Consider the following 15,606-nt stretch of genomic DNA (forward strand, 5'->3'; position numbering starts at 1 on the left):
TACAGAGAGATCTATATATGGCCACATATATGATGCAATATACAGATGTATATAAATACATGTATATAAATATTTATGTGTACGTACATGTATATGTATATATATATATATATATATATATATATATATATATATATATATATATATACACATATCCTTATGTGTAAACATTACTGTTGTGTATATCTTTCCAGATGTATCACACTGTTTTTATCTATGTGTATATTTAGCAATAACAACATACGTGATGCAACAGTAATATCACTAACAAGTACTACACAATTGTAGAAGTCACAGCAATTGTTCAATACTATTCAATATGTTTACTGACAAATATATTGAAAAAAAAACAACTCCCTTCACAGCCGTCATGGTGTAGTGGTTAACTGCTTTGATTATAGTGCATAGGGTCCTGGGTTTAAGACCTGCATGGGCTGTTATTTTTGTTGCCGGGCATAACAAGGGCTGTTGGATACAGAGTGGTTAAGGCAGTTTTGAGCAGCTTTATGTGCATTTGCACTGGTTTGCTCGAATCTAAGCGGTGAACGTACAGTTAAACATACAGGCGCTTACACCGCTTAGCCATAATATTGCAGCAATGCTAACACTTGCTAAGCATGGCTCAGCCCTGCTAACCAGTGCTCACATTTCAGTCTGATAACATATTAGGGTAATGACGTCTGTAATAAGTGTATGTATTACCATGTACATAACATGCGTCTATGTGCTGTCATTACAGTAGCAAGGGGTGTGAGTCTACTGTCTGGTACACTTGAGTATACATGGCTTGGATAACACTCTTATCCATGTGAATGTGTTACATACATGGGTAGTATCCCAGGTTATATGCAGCCACACTGGCATGCAGACAGACTCTGAGTCCTCATTGGCATGTTCCTGATGTGTGAGATGTATCTCATTAAATATTTCCTACTGGATAATGATCTGACATGTGGAAAATAACTGTAGACTACTGTGTGTATAGCACATGTCAGTGAGGGATGCCATCATGTAGTAATGGCATATCTATCAGTTTCAGGCATCTATCTGTCAACACATTCATCCTAATGCATAGCTACTTGGCTAGCTGATGTCTGTCAGTCTTCTGTACAGATGTGCAGCTGTCAGGTATCCATCTTGGATACTTACAGGCAATCTATGCTTGACTGACACTGACATGTCTGCGCAGTTGTGTTATAAATGCCACAGATAGAATCCCACACCCTGTAATAACCACATGCCTTGAATACCTCAACTACACTACCACAGTCAACAGAACATGCTTGGCTACAGGTCTCCAAGACAGACACTGGCCATGTTATGTAATACATGTTGCATACATGTCAACTGGAGCACCTCACTGGCCCTCTGCAAGAGGCACCCAGGTAATTGTCTTATGCATGTCACTTTCACCATGAAGATCACCTCAGTGGTGTCTTTTGATAGATGGCCTGCTGGCACATGGCAGGTGGCATGATACCACTGTACACACATCCCCTACACTTCCCATCTCTCCATGGACAATAGCCTGGTACATACCTATGAACACCTGCACCGATGCACCCCAGTACTGACAAATGTATACGTGTGCATTACTGACAATATCAGTGTCTGTGTTTTTGTAGACCTGTAGTTGGGAATACCCTGAGGGGGCCTTCACACCCACCACACCCCCACTGCCATAGTTAGATGTGGTTGCTACTGTATGGGACATTACATGTACCTTGTTTTGCTCTACTCCCTAAGGGCTACCTGGTCCTTGCAGTACCAGCACAACACTGTTGTACAAATGGGTTGATAGGCATGGGATACCCACTGAGTTCTGGCAAGTGTGAGTATGTGTGCATGTGTGAATATATGTAAGGTACAGCATTCTGAGGCCACATACTTCTATTACAATACGCATTGCCACACAGTATTAGGGATAGTGATGTTTCTGACTGTAGGAGAGGCATGAAAATGCATCACCCTACTATGCCTGTGGCATGTGCATTAGATGCATATCCCTGTAGTAACACTCTTGGGATGGACAAGGGGTTGTATTGCAGTCATGGTCAATGTGTGATGGTGGATATGTCAGAGTGTTATCATGGATTCCAGTGCGTACAATATCCACAGTGGGGTGTGGGATATGGTTATACTGTCAATACACCATGGTACCCCAGGTACATATCCCATATACCACTGTATGGTGTCCACTGTCACAGGTAACTGATAACACTATCCAGACCAGTTAAGCATGTGATGTGTGCAACTTACCTGTAACACAATGGACACACTCACAAGGTAGTTAGCACTGATAGGCCCAGGTCTCTCAGATGTGTGTCTGACTGTTATGTGTTTATCAATGTGTATATGGCTGTATGTCACACTATGTATTGTCCATAAACAAACATTACATCCCCCATTACCATACTGTACATGCCTGGGGATGTTCTGCATGTAACATGTAACCTGGAACACATCTCATCCTGAAAGCTGTGTGTTGTTTTCATTTAAAGCCAAACAAATCTGTAGCACTACATACCTAGGTAGGGGTCTAGTCCCAGTGTTGCCAAGTAACATTGTGCATGTATGTGGAGGGATCTACTTCAGTTTGCAGAATAAACATGTCCCAGTGGATCATCTGCCCAAGAACTTCCTGGCATAGTCTAACATTTCACAGGTATCATCTAGTGGACATACATTCCATCACAACTAGTGTTAGATGTGTAAATGGCCTTTTCTCCACTGTATAGGTGTACAGTAATACTGGGGGTGGTATATATAGCTGGGTGTGGCTGTTGTGGACACAGCCAACATCATTGCAGTTACTGTTGAGTGTATTCCCCTGTGTAGCTGGCCGTACTACTGTACAGTTCATGTTAACAGGTTAGGTAGTTGTATATCACACTATCTGTGGTTCTACAGCACCTCTCACCCTCCAAAGGGTAGGGGTGTGCCATCAACACCAGCACACATATGTTTACCGAGTTGAGGATTGCACTACATTGGGGAAGGGGACATATACCCTGCTGATACCATCGTCAATGACATTAAACTAGTGGATTGCTTATTTCACAATATGTTTTTGTGCCTTGTCTCATGTGGTGGAATAAACTAGGCTACAATGGGTTCCGTGCACAGGTACATACATCCATGTGTACAGTATTGTCTGTGTAGTGCATCAACACCAAAGACTCTGTGTGTGTTATACACAAGCATGTGGTGTGTGTACCACCCATTACAACTACCATTGCCCACTGTAGAAGGGCTGCTAACAGCAGTCACCATGCACTCATCTGTATACACCAACCCCAGACTTATCAGTCATGTGGCACAGGCAGTAACTGTTATACAGATGTGTCACATGTGTTCACCTGTACTTAGTATATAGCACAGCCAAGGTGTCACCACAGTGCTATACTCCTTGTGAGATATGACAGCAGACCATCCTTCTGCTGACACATGGACACGTACAACACAAACGGATAACATTATGGAGATCACAATCACTCAGTGTTAATAACAGCTATAATGTATCATGGCTGGACAGCTACACTTCCAGACATGTAAGCATTAAACTTTACTGCTGATGACATGTTACACAGCAGTACATTGGTACACTGTAGTACAGTCACCATGTGCATCAGAACCATATTAGCCTGTCCCAGCATCGATTTAATGGATGACAAGGATGTGGCACAGGTATCTTCATATGCACAGCGTGTGTTGTTGGTTTGGCAGAGACCTAGGCTGAGCCATACGTTTTGTAAGATTATGCTCAACAAGGTTTTACGGTTGAAAGTAACTTTGCTACAAATATGCAACATAAATAAGGAATAAAATAAAGGTTGCTTAAATGCTTAAATGCAGAAACAGAGTTTAGTAATATGTGATCAGTATCCATACTAAATAACTGTGGCTTAAAAACTAAAGAACTTGCTTATGAGTGTATTACACAAACATCAAGAAAGCTGACGTCTTACAGGCTTGGCAAGAATGTAAAAAAAAAAAAAAAAAACAGTATATATCAGAAAAAAAACTAATCTTCTTTCTTTAAAGAATGGACAACAGGACATGTGTTTATCCACAAGGCGTTTCCTTGAGAAACATTCTTTTCTAAGAAAGTTTATCCACAAGGCATTTCCTTAAAAATATGCTTTTCTGCACTTATCAGCATTTGCACAAGAACAGATGTGTTAGCATTTGTTTCATCAAGGCAGTATCTTTCCAAAACCAAGAGGGAGTGCTTAACTAAAAATATATATAAAGTTTGTATTAAATCCAGTTATGTGAGGGGTACTGGTAGGGACACAGTTGTCCCAAGGTAAATGCTATATCTCTCACATCATCTGTACTATATGAGAAGTAAAGTACAACAGTACCTGAAGCGGCAATGTTAGTCCACGTGGTTTATTATAAAAAGTTATTTGTTACTGCTCTGAGTTGATGCTGCAAAGTATAATCTCTCATCAATGTATATTCTGCAAATTTCTGTATGCAACACAATGTGAATGCAACTATAACCAGACTTTGATTTCAGCAGAATCCAGCCAGCAAGACTGAGTGTCTTAAGACTTCAAATCCATCACAGTAAGCAGCACCATAGCAATATAATAACTAAAATTAATTTTTCAATGGTGAGCCTACCTGCATTCGAACACAGAGGGAATGGTAAGCCCCGCAGAAGGTCACTTTAGCCAAATTTCAGTAACTAACAGTTGTATGTATGTGTAATTTCTAAACAGAGGTACTCCAGTTAATGCAGCTTGCAGCAGTAAAGTTTTTTTCAGATGTCTGAATCCAGATTGAGCCTGAAGTCCAGGATAGTCACAGTGCCATAAATTCTCCAAGAAAAGGTGGACATCTACTTTCACAGCAGTCTGCTGCCTGTTGTGCTTCACCAGCTTCTCAGATGACTTTGAAAAATTTCCATCCATCAGCAACAACAGCCTGATCACTTGTTTTCTTGCTAACTGGTAAGACTTTTTTCTGTGTCACATTTTTAGTATGGATGCTATTAGACATAATTTGTGCAGGAGTAAACCAATCCTTAGTAAATTGCAATGTTGGTATACACAGCATATTAGTAAATGTAAAACCTTATTAGGGCAAGTTGATAGTAAGGCATTATGCAAATGTATTACAATATTTGACTGGTATCTCAAAGAAAATCATGTGGAGTATGACAAATGTTTATTATGTCAATCAACAAAAACTGCATTTTGTGTATTATGCCATAAAATGTATTGCATGATATTGCTAAAGCAATAGACTGTGAAGACAGATCTGTTCATGATAAAGAATTAACTAAGAGTAAAATGTTTCCATTATATTCAGATGCTGAACAGTTATGACCTGTCACCACATGTAAAAGGTTTATTTCAGAGTTACAACAGGAGTCAACTCAGTTACTGACAGGACCTCTAGTACATTTTGTTACAAAAGAATGTAATAAACTTGTAAGAGAAGACACAATGAGTTCAGGAAGTTTAGACAAGTTATACAAACATTTTTCCAAATGTGCATAGCAGTTTTAAATTCAGCAGAACGGGTTACTAAAGAATGTCAGAAAGACCATGCAACATTACATGAGACTCTTAAACAGCAGTTACAAGATAAAGGAAATAAATTAGCTGAGCTTATGAAAACATTGGGAAAGAGCAGGAAACTACAGCTGATCTGTACAAAAGAGATATATTTTATAATATGTTTGTGTTTTGAAAATGGTTAAGCATACATGCTAGGATGGTAAAATCTAATGCCTGGACAAATCATTCTCAAATGTTTAAAACTTCCATACAGCACTACAGTAAAGTAAAGCATATGACTGCCATTCTCATGGCATAGTCAAAAGGTAAACAGAACAGTTCTAGTGTATAAAAATTAAATGAAAATAGTTAATAAGTATAAAGGTTTAAAGTCACAAGACTGACATGCATGTATTTTCTTTTTATACAATGCACAAGAGTAACAGGCAGACAACAGCAATATAAATAATATAAATATAAACATGTGTTAGTTAAGCTAATATCTGTTTGTTTTTTACATTTTTTTTAATTGTATAGTAACACCACACCAGTTAAAATTCTGAATTTTAAAAAGAAATAAAACCACGGATGGAATTCATCAAGCAGTCTTTGTAAAATGAATGGCAGAACAGTTAAATAAATAAAAAAAATACTGAAATCAAAAGTTAAAAATATGTAAGGTAATTGTAAAATAATGTTTAGTTTGCATAGTTATGCAAATCACAAATATAATACTAAGTGTTTTATAACTGCATTTTACTAATAGATGATTAAAGGAAAAATGCTAAAAGGGTTAACTGAAATGTGAGCTCAGACCTTCCTAGACTGGATGAATAGTTACAGGAAATGTTGAGCAGATAAGATAAGAAACAAGACTGATTGTCAAACAAGTGGCTTGAGTTTTTCTAAAAACTTATTGTTATTAAAACATAATTGTTAAATGATTCACATGCAACATCATTTGGTAATTGTAATAAAACATCACAATTGTGCATATATGTCACTGATAATCTGTTTGTAAGTAAAGGTTAAAAGTAAAAAAAAACTCAGTTACATCAAGTACAGCCAACAAATGGGTTATAGTATACATACAATTCCAATCAATTATACAGGAAGGTACAAATAACTACTATTAGAAGTAGACAGCAAAGGCAATGGAAAGGAAAACAGCCAAAAATGATCAAATCAGACAAAGGTCTATAGTTTAATAACCTAATAAAGCAAATGTATAACCAAAGTGTTGGGCTGACATACATTACAAAGCAAATAAACAATAGTGCAATACTACAGGGGAGGTGTACTTTCTCAGTTTTACACTGACTGTGTGAGCAGTATTGCAAAAGGGTATAAAATAAAGCTACAGAAAGAAAATAATCATTCCTTCTTGACAATACTCATTCAGGAGGTAGGGGAAAACAGATATCAGTGCAATAGAAATACTGGATTAAATCTGACAGGATAAGATATTTTACAAGTTGCTAATAGCTATCATTCTAGTTATTATTGTATTGGTTAGTATTAAATTGTATTTACAACCTGTTAAACTGTAAAGCTATACAAGAGATGCAAAATACATTGTCAGCTAACACTCAATATCAAGTAAAGTGTTCCACGAATCCCACAAAAAAAAATATTCGAACCGTGAGTCTCAACCCCTGTATTGTGAGCCCCACCTCTGTAAAGGCATGAATCATCAACTGTCACCAAAATAATCCAATGGTAAAAACAAGTACACGTTTGGTCCAAAGTACACTATTATATAGAAATCACTCTGTTCTTATTTACTGTCATCAAAATGTTCTTATTCCATTTTATGGACAACACAAATGTGTGGCTCCATCTAGCACATAGAGGTTCTGCCACCCAGAGTCTGGCCTGCCAATTGTACTGTAGAGTCCCTGTATCCACGGAAAAAATGGGATCAAGTTTCTGGAAAAAATCCTTATCAATAACTTTGTTTAGATGTTGACCAGATCTGTGTTGCTCAACAAATAAACGCTCAGTCTAAGCTAACAGAAAACGTTTCTATTGTGGTAGCCACATGTAACTGTAAGCATTTAGAGCAGCCCTAGGTATACTATCAGTATATTAGATTCATTCTAATTAGTATATCAGCCGCCCGGTCATCAGATACGGGTCTATGTCACCAGCTCATCTAATTATAGAGGCGCCCCTTCTCATTAACTCTCAACGCATGTTTTATACTCATTTCATGTCTCTTTTGAAGGATGTTTCATCTTCCATATCTATTCCAAATATCTTCCAAAATCTATCCCAAATACTTCTATGGTGAATTGTAATTGTTTGCATGATAATTCTGTGTTAATTTATTATTATTCTCAATTAAAATCAAATTTCAACAAAAATAAAACCTCAATTGTTAGGTGACACAACTTTGGTTCACACTATGAAGTTTCTTAATGTTCTTAAAAACTACAAAACTAAAACAATTCCTGTTCTACCTGGAGATGGCTTAAATTACTTTATTAAAGCTATACAAGAGAGAGTAAAGATATGTAAAAATTGAGCAAGAATGTCACTATTTTTTAATATGTTTTTGGCAAGACAATGTTGGCATGTAAAAAACATAAATGTTTCTAATTTCTGGGTATGTAGTTTGCCTCTGGTGGCAATTCCACTAGATACTTCTAAAGAGACATAAGGATTTTCCAAGATTTTGCTTGATGTTAATGTTACTAAATGTGTAGATTGGACTATGTGCAAATACAAAATAATTCAGTACAAATGAAATTAATGTCTAGTAATGAATATGTGTGAAAAAACATGTTTAAAAAATGGGTCCAGGACAGCTACTAGATTGAAATGTATGAATAGCAAACAGTCTGTGTAAATACATACTGTACAGGATACATTGCAATAAGCTGAAAAGTAATTTGTCAAGTTGTAATGTTATCACTGGTTTATGTTGGAGTCTTATTATTGGTTTCTGGACCATCATTTTATCAGTAAAATAGTATTGGTTACCCCAGTTAAAGGAAAATTATATTAAAATATAGTACTCATACAGCTAATGGACTAATATGTACATAGCATTCTTTAGTGTATAAATTATGTTTTTTTTTAATCCTCAAGTATTAAATATACTGAAATAATTGCATTCAAGTATTTATTATCTAAGCCCAGTTCAGTACTTTATGTTCACTTCACTGTCAACTAAGATGTTAATGGGCAGTTCAGAGACATGACCACAATGTTATGGTTAAAATTACATTGAAACTGTATATTTTCAGCAGTGTATAAATGCTTGCAGTAGAACATAGTATTTGCCTCTTATAGATATTAGAACATAGTATTTGCCTCTTATAGATATTAGTCTATCTCTAATATTTTGATATTAATAAAAGTAAAGAGTTAATTCAAAAGTTGCAAAGAGTTAATGAAAGAGTTCTAAGTCATAAATTAAATTCTGTGATTGTAAAAGAATAAATTAATCAAGTTAAAAAATAAGACTAAAATAGACACAGCCCATAACTGATGAAATATTTTCACAAAATGGTCGATAAAAAAGAAAAAGTTGTTAAATATATTCAGTTTTAGTAGTAATACTTGATATCATTGTATTAACTATGTAAAACTGCATTTTGACTTGTGTATCAAAAGAAGACTAAAGATTTTGTTTCTTAATGTGTTTTCTATATAATGTGATCAAAATACATATCAGTATAAAGTGTTTTGAGTATGTTTTAAAATAAAAAGAGGGAATTGTAAGATTATGCTCAACAAGGTTTTAAGGTTGAAAGCAACTTTGCTACAAATATGCAACATAAATAAGGAATAAAATAAAGGTTGCTTAAATGCAGAAACAGAGTTTAGTAATATGTGATCAGCATCTATACTAAATGACTGTGGCTTAAAAAAAAGGAACTTGCTTATGAGTGTATTACACACACATCAAGAAAGCTGATTTCTTACAGACTTGGCAAGAATGTAAAAAAAACACAGTATATATATATATATATATATATATATATATATATATATATATATATATATATATATGTATATATATATATCAGAAAAAAACTAATCTTCTTTTTTTAAAGAATGAACAACAGGGCATGTGTTTATCCACAAGGCATTTCCTTAAAAATATACTTTTCTAAGAAAGTTTAAAAATATGCTTTTCTAAGAAAGTTTAACCACAAGGTGTTTCCTTCAAAAATATGCTTTTCTGCACTTATCAGCATTTGCACAAGAACAGATGTGTCAGCATTTGCATCATCAAGGCAGTATCTTTCCAAAACCAAGAGGGAGTGCTTAACTAAAAATATATATAAAGTCTGCATTAAATCCAATTATGTTAGGGGTATTGGTAGGGACACATTTGTCCTGAGGTAAATGTTATATCTGTCACATCATCTGTACTATATGAGAAGTAAAGTAGAACAGTACCTGAAGCGCCAACATTAGTCCATGTGGTTTATTATAAAAAGTTATTTATTACTGCTCTGAGTTGATGCTGCAAAGTATATTTTCTCATCAATGTATATTCTGCGAGTTTCTGTATGCAACAGACTGTGAATGCAACTATAACCAGACAATGATTTCAGCAGAATCCAGCCAGCAGGACTGAGTGTCTTAAGAAGAATTCAAATCCATCACAGTAAGCAGAACCATAGTAACTACAATACAATAAAAATAATTTTTTCACATTTGACACCATGTGTGAGTGAGGGGTTTTAATAATTGATATGGCCGTGGTGATGTAGTGTGTGTAGGTACGGGGTTGCCCTAGCTGTGTTTGTATTATGTGTGAGTATGCATGCACACAGTTTTTCCATATGGCTGCCCTATACAGGTATTTGTTGGACAGCTGCAGACCATACCTGGCAGGGTGTACAGTTCACCACCTCAAGCCATGGACATGAGAACTGTGCCTGCCAGGGGTTTCACATGCATTTCCAGGTACAAGCCATGATATGGTACTCTCCCCAGATGATGACATATGTCTGCTGGAACCAGGTCCTTCCTGGGACTGGCCAGGGCTATATGCATATGGCCTGCTGTGGTGTGGTGTGGACAGTGCCCCCTTGCAGTACTGGGGCTGGTATTGCCACTATGGGAGCGGCTTGCTGTCCTTTCACATCCACATCGACCTCCAGCTGTTGGTATTGCTGGCCTACATCCATGTGGCCATCACACCACTCCCACCACATGCTCAAGCATGGACAATCCATGATTGATGAGTCCCACCATCTCACCACACCTTCTATCCACGACCTCTGTATAATAACGGAGGGCACCTGCAATATCACGGATGTTGTCAGTTACAGCTGAAAGAGTATCTCCCTGCAGCCTCAGACCCTGTCTGGTGTACTGTTCCATACGTGTCTGCGCCTCCATGACAGCCTAAAACATGCATCTGGTGGTACTAGATGTGGCACTTCTGCCAGGGGCATAATGACCAGCAGTCCTCCAACGAACACCCCTGTACTTCTGCCTATGTGGTACCCTGCTGGACACCCGGCTATGGCTGCTGTGTCTAGACACATGCCATAGATACCACACTGTCCTGTGCATTGCCACCAACTGCCAACTGTCCCTCTGCTATGGCCAATGGTGATGGGGTATCTATAGGCACTCTGACTGTGTGCAGGGATGGGGTGGATATTAGGGGGATGTCAAATGATGGTGCATTTATGGCCTCTGACAACCCGGCCTGTGCCTCAACACACCTATCATCATTTTCAGTGTCTGTATGGACACCAACATCAGATTGCCTGCAAGAGGGACCCTGCCCCACCTTGCCACCTGTGAGGGGAAAACAAGAAATGCACTTTAAGACCTGTACGTTATTGCTTAACAGTACCCACATGTACACACACACACACACACACACACACACACACACACACACACACACAAACACACACCCTGACATTCCACCATAATACTTACCTGTCCCTGAGTTTACAGACTGTCCCAAGTTTATTCTCTTAAGTTCCCCATCCTGCATCAGACTTGGAAACTTGCACTCATTAATACCAATCATTTACATATCATTCTTCTAATTGCCTAGACAAGTGATCATGATGGTTTGTTGCACCTACTGTTATGTGTACTACAGCAGTCACTATTCTTGGCAGGGGTATACTAGCATGGGCCATCTGCAGTATTTGGTCAGTATGCCCTACACATGTTCCCCAACTCTGCATGACTGCAAGGTCAACGCATGTGCACATCCCTTCGAGTTCACACACTGCTGTCACTATTGCTGAGGAGTCAGGGTTATGTCTGCCACAGTTCCTGACCCTGACTGTGTGCAGATATAGCCATTGGTAGCATCCTTTGGATCCTTGCTGCAGTGCACTGTTGTGTCATGATGACACCCCCTCCCCACCCTCAGCCTTTTTGCAGATGCTTGACAACTATGGCCTGCACATGTGTGTCATTTTGCAGTATCCCAAATACTGAACACCATGTGTACCAGCCTAGTCCCAGCTAATGAACGGAAAACATACAAGTGTACATGGCAACCGCAAGGTACAGATAGGGATGGTGGGTCTGAGGTGGAATGAGGTGTTGATTGTGCAGCACATGTATCTTACTTGATACTTTCTGTAGGTTTCCAACATGGTCTTGGTACACTAGTACAGATTGCAATGCATGCCTTTTGGGTACCTTTTCTGTTAGGCATACGCTGCATGTACAGAGGGCTGGCTGATGTTTCCTGTGGTATAACTGTCCCATCTGATTACCCTAACACATGGGCCACATGTATGCAGAGTCCAGGTAATTGCTGACACAGGTACTGCACAGCTAGTACTTGATAGGCATTCCTGCAACTCCCTCAGTGTTGTGGCATGTTACTAGGCAGCCTGCATGACTGGTTTGCTACATGTGACATCATCTGTCTTGAATGGCCATCTGTTTATTTTCTAAATTAATCCTGTCCCATACATCCTCAGCATATACATGACTGCACTGCTTGCCATGGTATTTGCAATAGTGAGGTATGGCTATATTTCCAAATCCTGGGTGCTACCTGTTGAGTATGGGGTGCATGCCATGTCACGTAAGATGTGTGCAAGCCATGGCTGCCTCTGTTGCAGATAAGTGGGCACATTTGATGGCCAAACGTCTTGGACAGCAGACCATTTCTTGGTGTGACATTGGGGGCGTGTACTTGCTGGAAGGTGCATTCTCATGAAGAATGCATGCTGTCAGTACCTTAACAGGTGCCTCCACTATATTTTATCTGTATTTTGTGCACACATATGCTTCCAGTGTTTGTGATGGTATGCATTCCCCATATTTGCTGTCCTAACATACAATTCCATATTATACATTCATTGCTCATGTTAGGACCACATTGCAGGTTGTAAGGGTTGTGGACTACAATATTGTCGTATGCCGTAGTGTAGATCTGCAACAGTTGCCATTGTAATGCTGGTATATACACTGTTGTAGCACTGTATAAGGGTGATGTTTCACACATGTCCCTATTGTAGGCCATTTGTCCCACCATTATGTTCATTTCTGTGCACACATTTTGCAATGACAGGATGTTAGTTATGTTGCAGGAGTTTGACATACCCTTCATATACACCACCATGGTAACCACCATGATGCAGTGCAGTTAACAGCAACAACATGTGAACATGTACAGCATGCATTATGGGTAGGTGTGTTAAATGTGTGCATGAAATATACCATGGCCATAGCATGACTGGTGTATTGGCAAACCTGAACAAACACCATACTCACCAGCTACAGGCTGCTGCCCTGGAGGTATACCAGAGGGACCTACATAACTGTGTGAGAACTGTGATGTCAGTAGCCACAGCTGTGGCATTGGTACAAGGTGGGTGCAGCATTACTGTACATCAACAGTACAAGCCCACAATAATACAGATTATACACATCTGTTTATTACTACTACGCAGCAACAGACTATATATATATTTATTCTCACATATGCATGATCTAACTGTACAGATGTGGATGGATGTGCAACAGTGGTCTACTGATGTGCCCTGTGGCCTTAGCTGCATGCTCCTCTGCCATTGTGTGGGTAGCTCCCACCTCCACTATGCTCTCTGCCAGGTGTTGTTTGTGCAATAGGCAGGTGCCCTAAGGCTGGCAAAGAGCTCCTCAATATGTGTCAGGGGGGCTGAATGGCATGGCCCCCCATTGCAAGCTGGTCCCCCCTGACTGCAGCAGTACGCCGATGGGCATGGTGAAGTAGATTGGTGTATCAATGCCGGACCTGCTCATAACTGCTGTTATGCAGGCCATTATTTACCCTGTGGATAAGATTGTTCCACAGGGCGGTCCGCTCCTGCAGTTCTTGGGCTGTTTGGCCGAGAACATGTGGTAGTGCTGCACCAAGTGTGAGATGATGACATCATTCTCCCCCACTGTATAAAACGGCAACTGCTCCCTGGACATATTGCTTGAAAGGCATAAAGATGGAAACAGGTCTGAGGACCTCATACTGCAAGGTTATCATAGTTGTTGATACACATCTCTGTCTCCCACCCACCATATCTGCAACAACAATCTGATCACACAACTTAACAGGTATGTCTACAGAATACCTACCATTGGGACATATATCGTATTGTACAACACTTTGTGCTATGTGTTTGTAGTCATGTTCCCTGTGTGGTCATTATCATTGGTGGCCTGTTACAGATAATGTCACCTGTATGCTATTGTAAGGGCCTCTATGGTTCCATATATGCATGTGTTCTGTTTGCTATGTGATTGCTGCACATCTGTTGTTTTGTGTTAATGGGGATACCTATGCATGCTGTTGGAAATGATCCGGGAATGTGTGAACTATTACTACCTACATATGTTTTATAACAGTGACATAATAGCATGTTTGGGGAACAGTTGCCATCAGAACCATCTCTCCCACATCCTCTGGCCATAATACCAAACCACATCACATGTGGGACCCACTCTGGGGCCTCCGTATCTATGGGGCCTGCATCACCTTCAGGTGGAACCACCTCAGGGGATGGTGTTCAAACCCCCCCCCCCCCGGAGCACACACAGACAGGATCCTGTCACACGAGGTCAGGTCCAGAGTTTGGTGCATAGGGAGCTCCACAGAGATGTGGGGGATGTGCTACAGCACCTTGAGGCCCTCAGTACACATTCACAGGGTCCGCATGCTCCTCCTGCTCAGCCCACAGCCCAGGCAACTTCAGGGCCGTGAAGCTGATGTAGTGACTGCCCATGGGTGGGGACCTTGGTCCCATTGTTTCCATATGGGGGCTCATGGGCTTCAAAAAAATTCCAGTAACCTTGAATCATTGGATGTTAAAATAATGTCTTTATTTCACCACAGGACCACAAGACCAACACAAGAACAACGAAAACTTTATCATGGAACTAAGCGCTTTCACCCTCTCGTCCTAGGGCATCATCAGAGTACAAATTTTAGAAAAAACATCATCCCTTAAATACAGATATTACTTAATTGATTAATTATATAATGATGTAATCAATCAATTATACAATGTTCTAATTAGAATAATAAAACTCTTGTCTTTTAAAGTGACAGGTCTAGTAAAAAATAATAAAAAATAATAAATAAAAGGTCTGGTTTAGAAAACACATAGACATGAACTAGAGCGTAATAAATAAAACTAACAGTATTGCACATAATATGTATGTCTAAATTGTACATATACAAATGGAGTGTGTTTTTAATCAATAAAACTATACTAAATATATAATATGTGACAAAAGATATAGAATTTATAAACATGGAAATTACAAATTAAATTGTAAATTATTCAGATATTATTGCAATGTTATTTAATAGAATTAAAATTATTATATTTAATACTGTTAAGCATATTTTTTATATAGACCTTTTATTTATTATTTTTTATTATTTTTTACTAGACCTGTCACTTTAAAAGACAAGAGTTTTATTATTCTAATTAGAACATTGTATAATTGATTGATTACATCATTATATAATTAATCAATTAAGTAATATCTGTATTTAAGGGATGATGTTTTTTCTAAAATTTGTACTCTGATGATGCCCTAGGACGAGAGGGTGAAAGCGCTTAGTTCCATGATAAAGTTTTCGTTGTTCTTGTGTTGG

The sequence above is a fragment of the Protopterus annectens genome, chromosome 2.part2, assembly GCF_019279795.1.
Source record: "Protopterus annectens isolate FY-2018-M chromosome 2.part2, PAN1.0, whole genome shotgun sequence".
In the NCBI taxonomy this organism is placed as follows: domain Eukaryota; kingdom Metazoa; phylum Chordata; order Ceratodontiformes; family Protopteridae; genus Protopterus; species Protopterus annectens.